This window comes from Carcharhinus amblyrhynchos, chromosome 2, assembly GCF_965287045.1.
Source record: "Carcharhinus amblyrhynchos chromosome 2, sCarAmb.v2.hapA, whole genome shotgun sequence".
NCBI classification, from domain to species: Eukaryota; Metazoa; Chordata; class Chondrichthyes; order Carcharhiniformes; family Carcharhinidae; genus Carcharhinus; species Carcharhinus amblyrhynchos.
In genome coordinates, this window is record NC_137325.1 from 11498057 (window position 1) to 11504178 (window position 6122).

The window sequence follows — 6122 nt, forward strand, 5'->3', positions numbered from 1 at the left end:
TAGAAGAAAATCACAAGATTCTATGGTTTTAAACAAACAAAATAACTTACTATGCAAAGTTAGAAAAGTAAAACAATTTACATTGTTTATCTTATACTCTAATTTCCACAATTAACATGAGGTAAATATGAATTAATAGGCAAACTGCTGTCAAGCACATCACAATGCACATTAAATGACAGATGTGACCACAGATTTCTGTGACGTACCCAGGTATCAATGGCCACTGTGAGTCACAATATCTTGTTAAAGTTCTGACTCCTTCATGAGGGGCTTCACTTTCAAAGATTTAGCATATAAATTCCCTCAAAAGGTGCTCTAACTCAAAATGCTCCATTCCCAACGGTTCAATCTTTTTTCCTAAAGCTGCATTTAATGAGATTCACTAATCTACACTCCTGCCTTGAAGTACTGGCAAGTTTTCAATTCTTTCACAGACCGCAAGCTTCAGGTTAGTTGCAATTTGGACCTCATGTGGTTTGCAGCTCACAGAGAAGAAACTAGAGCTATTAACAAGCTGTAGGCAGAACTCATTGAAGTCCTGGGAAGCTAAATAGGTGGAGGAAGGTTACTGGTTCAATAATAGGCAGCTAGAGCTTAAGGAAGCCCTGGGAGGCATTTGGAGCTCGGTGCAGCCAGAAGGCAGGAGCTTGGAGAAACAATGGGGAGGTGCCAGCTTAGCCTTTTTTTATTCATGGGATGTTGGCATTGGTAGCTAGGCCAGCATTTATTGCTGATCCCTAAATGCCCTTGAGAATATGGTGGTGAGCTGTCTTCTTGACTCACTACAGTCCATATAGTGTACATACACCCACAATGCTGTTAAGGACTGAGTTCCAGTTTTTGACCCAATGACGGTAGAGGAGCAGTGATATATTTCCAAGTCAAGATAGTGTGTGACTTGGAGAATTTGCAGGAGGTGGTGTTCCCCCGTGTCTCCTGCCCTTGATCTTTAGCTAGCAATTGTGAGTCTGGAAGGTGCTGTCTAAGCAGCCTTGGTGAGTTCCTGTAGTGCTTCCTGTAGGTGCTACCACTGTGTCAGTGGTGGAATGAATGTCTGTGGATGGGGTGCCAATCAAGCAGATTACTTTATCCTGGATGGTGTCAAGCTTCTTGACTATTGTTAGAGCTACATTCATCCTGCAAATAAAGAGTATTCCATCACACTCCTGTCCTATACCTTGTAGATGGTGGTAAGATAAAGTTATCATAGTCCCAAATGACAATAGGTTGCTCTCCCCTTTTGTGGGGACAGCTGACTGATAGTGATTTAACCTGAGGATCACCACACCTCACGTGAGTGCCAAGGTTGAAAAGGTGGGCCTTCATAAATAAGTTCAGCTGGTATGGAAATTGAACCCGTGCTGTTGGTGTCACTCTGCATCATGAACCAGCTGACCAGCCAACTGTGCAAACTGATTCCAGAAGGTGGGGAGACTTTGGGAAATCAGAAGGTGAGTTACTTGCTACAGGATTCCTGGCCTCTGACCTGCTCTTGTACCCACAGTACCTATATGATTACATTTCTGGTCAATGGTAACCTCAATGGTGTTGATAGAGGGGGATTCAATGAAGGTAATGCCATTAAATATCAAGGGACAATGATTAGACTCTCTCCTGAGGGTGATGGTAACTGCCTGCCACTTCTGTGGCATAAATGTTACTTGCCACTTGATAGTCAATGAAACAATTGTGGCAAAATTAGTCACATTGCAAAAGCATGTTGAGTGAGACAAGCTTCCCCTGAGAAGAATATTCAGAAGAAGAATCTGGGTACCTCCAAGAAGAAGATTAAGTTGCATTCCACAGAATGAATTTACAACATGGAAGAAAAGAATTACAACTGTGAAGAAGAGAATGTCCAGAAATACGATGAAGAGTTCCAACTGAATGTCTTATCTATACAGGGTAAATCATGTAGATTCTGGGTTAAGTTAACAACCTATCAGGCTGAAGGTTGATAATGGTGCTGCAGTACTTGAATTTCTGAGGCTACATATCAACAAAAGGTGAAGCAACTTTCTTTAAAACCAGCTGATGTGTTTTTAAGGCCATACACGGAAGAGATCGTGCTATTAAAAGGTTACATCATAGTCCATGTATAGTTGAGTGGACAAACAGTGGAGTTGCCTCTCCACATGTTGCCTGGTCATTTTCCAGCCCTATTTGGGAGATCATGATTGGAGAAGCTGAAGCTTAGTTGGTGTGATATCAACAAATTGGTCAATGCCAAAACAGACCTACAGCACCTTCTGGATAAATATCTACATGGATAAATATATATTCAAAGAGACACTTGGCTCAGTAAAGGGGGTTCAAGTGAAACTCAAGATAACGCCTAATAGTAAAGCAAAAAGTCTCAAAGCAAGAGGTGCCATAGGCAATTTGTCCCAAAGTGGAAGAAGATTTAGTACAACTTGTTAATATTGGTGTATTACAGCTGGTTGCAATGAGTGACTGGGACATAATCTCAGGTTAAGGGGTTGATCAAACATGTTAGGACTGAGATGAGGAGAAATTACTTCACTCAAAGGGTTGTGAATCATTAGAATTCTCCACCAAAGATTTCTGGATGCTCCATCATTAAATATATTTAAAATTGGGCTAGACAGATTCTTGATTTTTCAGGGAATTAAGAGCAATGGGAAGTGGAAAATGGAGCTAAAGCCCAAGATAAGCCATGATAGGCCGGTTAGTTTAACGTCTGTTATAGGTAAAATGTTAGAATCCGTGATCAAGGAGAAAATAGCGAGGCATCTTGAGGAGAATTGTTTGATAGAGCAGACGCAGCACGGTTTCGTTAAGGGGAAGTCGTGTCTGACGAATTTATTGGAGTTCTATGAGGATGTGTCTAGGGCGGTGGATAGAGGAGAGCCAGTGGATGTGGTACTTCTTGATTTTCAGAAGGCGTTTGATAAGGTGCCGCACAAGAGGTTATTACAGAAGGTCAGGGGGCATGGAGTTGGGGGTAGGGTGTTAGCATGGATAGGGGATTGGCTGTCAGATAGGAGACAGAGAGTGGGGATCAATGGGTGCTATTCGGATTGGCGGTTGGTGACTAGTGGAGTGCCCCAGGGGTCGGTGCTGGGGCCTCAGCTATTTACCATTTATAGAGATGATCTGGAGGAGGGAACCGAGTGTATGGTGTCGAAATTTGCTGATGACACCAAGATTGGCGGAACGGCAAATTGTGCGGAGGCTGTGGAGAGTCTGCAGAAGGATCTAGATAGGTTGGGCGAATGGGCCAGGAACTGGCAAATGGAATTTAATGTTGGCAAGTGTGAAGTTGTCCACTTTGGTAGGAATAATGGTAGGAAGGACTATTACTTACATGGCGAGAAACTGCAGCATGCGACGGTGCAGAGGGACCTCGGGGTCCTTGTGCATGAGTCGCAAAAACCCAACCTGCAGGTGCAGCAGGTGGTCAGGAAGGCAAATGGGATGCTGGCCTTCATAGCAAGGGGGATTGAGTATAAAAGTAGGGAGGTCTTGCTGCAACTGTACAGGGCACTGGTGAGGCCGCAGCTGGAGTACTGTGTGCAGTTTTGGTCGCCGCACTTACGCAAGGATATTTTGGCCTTGGAGGGAGTGCAGAGGAGGTTTACTAGGCTGATACCGGAGTTGAGGGGGTTGAACTATGAGGAGAGGCTGAATAAACTAGGCTTGTACTCGTTAGAGTTTAGAAGAATGAGGGGAGATCTCATTGAGACATATAAGATGATGAATGGGATGGATAGGATAGAGGTGGAGAGGTTCTTCCCGCTCAGAAAGGACAGTAGGACTAGAGGGCACAGCCTCAAGATAAAGGGGGGGTGGTTTAGAACGGAGTTGAGGAGGAACTTCCTCACTCAAAGGGTGGTGAATCTCTGGAATTCTCGGCCCGTTGAAGTGGTGGAGGCTGCCTCGCTAAATATATTTAAGACGCGGGTTGATAGGTTTTTGATAGGCAAGGGGATTAAGGGTTATGGGGAGAGGGTGGGAAGGTGGAACTGAGACACGACAGATCAGCCATGATCTTATTGAATGGCGGGCAGGCTTGAAGGGCCAGATGGCCTACTCCTGCTCCTACGTTCTTATGATCATACTGAATGACAGAGCAGTCTTGATGTGCCATATGGTCCACTTCAGCTTCTAATGCTTCTGTTCTAGCGATCAGATGCCCCTTATATTAAGGGGTCCTATAGGATAGATATACAAAAACTATTTCTGCTGGTTGGGGAATCTACATTCAGCATGCAAGTTGGAAACATTTCTACATATAAAGGATTGTTGAAGTTTGGAACATTCTTCTACAAATTAGTTAATGCTGGGTCAATTGTTAATTTTAAAACTGAGATTAATGGATTTTTGTTAATCAGAGAACTAAGGGATATGCAGCAAAAGCCAGCTTATGAAGTAAAGGAACAGATCAGCCGCAAACTAGTTGAATGGTGGAACAGAATCAAGAGGCTAAATGGTCTACTCCCCTTCCAATGTTCCTATGCATATTCCCAGGATAGATGATTAAAGTAGTTGTTACATAAGCTACTTTGCATTTCTTCCTGTTGTAGAACCCTTCTGGAACTTGTAGAAATAATTGATAAGATTTTCTGCTAGAGACAAACAACAATGCAACAGTTGTATTAATTCACCAAGCAGGGAAGTGAGGATTCACTGTCTCTTGTCAATATTGGACATTCTTACAGATGAGTTAACCCCTACTCATGAATAACCAGACTGTGGAGCCAGTAGCTTTTTCATGACACTGGAAAGGTCCAAGCAAATATTCTACCCTGGTGCCCTATTTAGTTTAAATTAAGCTGCAGCTGAGGAGAGATTTGATAGAGGTGTATAATATTTTGGATGGGTATAGATAGAGTGAATGCAAGCACGCTTTTTCCACTGAGGCTAGGGGAGAAAAAAACCAGAGGGCATGGGTTAAGGGTGAAAGGAGAAAAGTTTAAAGGGATAATTGGGGGAGGCTTCTTCATGCAGAGAGTGGTGGGAGTGTGGAATGAGCTGCCAGATGAAGTGGTAAATGCAGGGTCACTTTTAACATTTAAGGAAAAACTTGGATGGGTTAATGGGTGAAAGGGGTGTGGAGGAACATGGTCCAAGTGCAGGTCAGCGGGACTAGGCAAAAATGGTTCGGCACAGACAAGAAGGGCCAAAAGGCCTGTAACTTTCTATGGTTCTATCTGGTCCCAGGAGTTATTTTGAGCTTGTTTTCAAAGTAATTTCTGCAGTTTCATTAAATTGGCTATATATTGCATCTTCTTGGATGAATAATTCCACTATAGTTTCTCTCTCTCCACCTGGTGTTCTAAAACATTATTCAATCATTAACTTATTTTCCTTTCCATTCCTCTGGTTATCTAAAGTTAAATCAATAGTTAAACGCACATTTGTCAGCAATGCCATCTATTTTTCTATTCTTTCTAAACAATTTAAGTACCGCCAAAGGAAACTTGCCCCAGTCACATGTCTTTTAAAGTTAGTGTATCTAACCTCTCCTTATATGTACATAACATTACAGATCACAGAATAGTCCCACATTATTTCCCCCCTATAGGGTTAGTTCCCAGTTTATGTTAGCTGATTTAGGATACTATAGGCAGCTTCAGTTACACCAGGATTGTTGCCAATCCTCCAGGATTGGCCTGCAACCTCCAGGAAATTTATCTTCAGAATAACCCTGAAGAAGAATCAACATATAAGTGTCTTATTTTCTCATTTTGTTCCTGCATTTCTGTTTACTAGCCATAGCAACATTAGAGGTGGGGTTAGAAATTGGCTGTTTTAACCGATAGTTAATAAATTGGTAGCATGGTTGCTAGCACTGCCGTCTCTCAGCACCAGAGACCCAGGTTCGATTCCGGCCTTGGGTGACTGTCGGTGTGGAGTTTGTAAATTCTCCTCATGTCTGCGTGGGTTTCCTCTGGATGGCTCAGTTTCCTCCCACAGTCTGAGAGACGTGCTGGTTAGGTGCATTGACCCGAACGGGCACCGGAGTGTGGCGACTTAACTTCTTTGCAGTGTTAATGCAACCCTTACTTGCGACTAATAAATAAACTTTACTTTGAACAGATTGATTATGACCCCCGCTCACTTGTAGTTAATAACCTGCCTCATACATTGCGGAC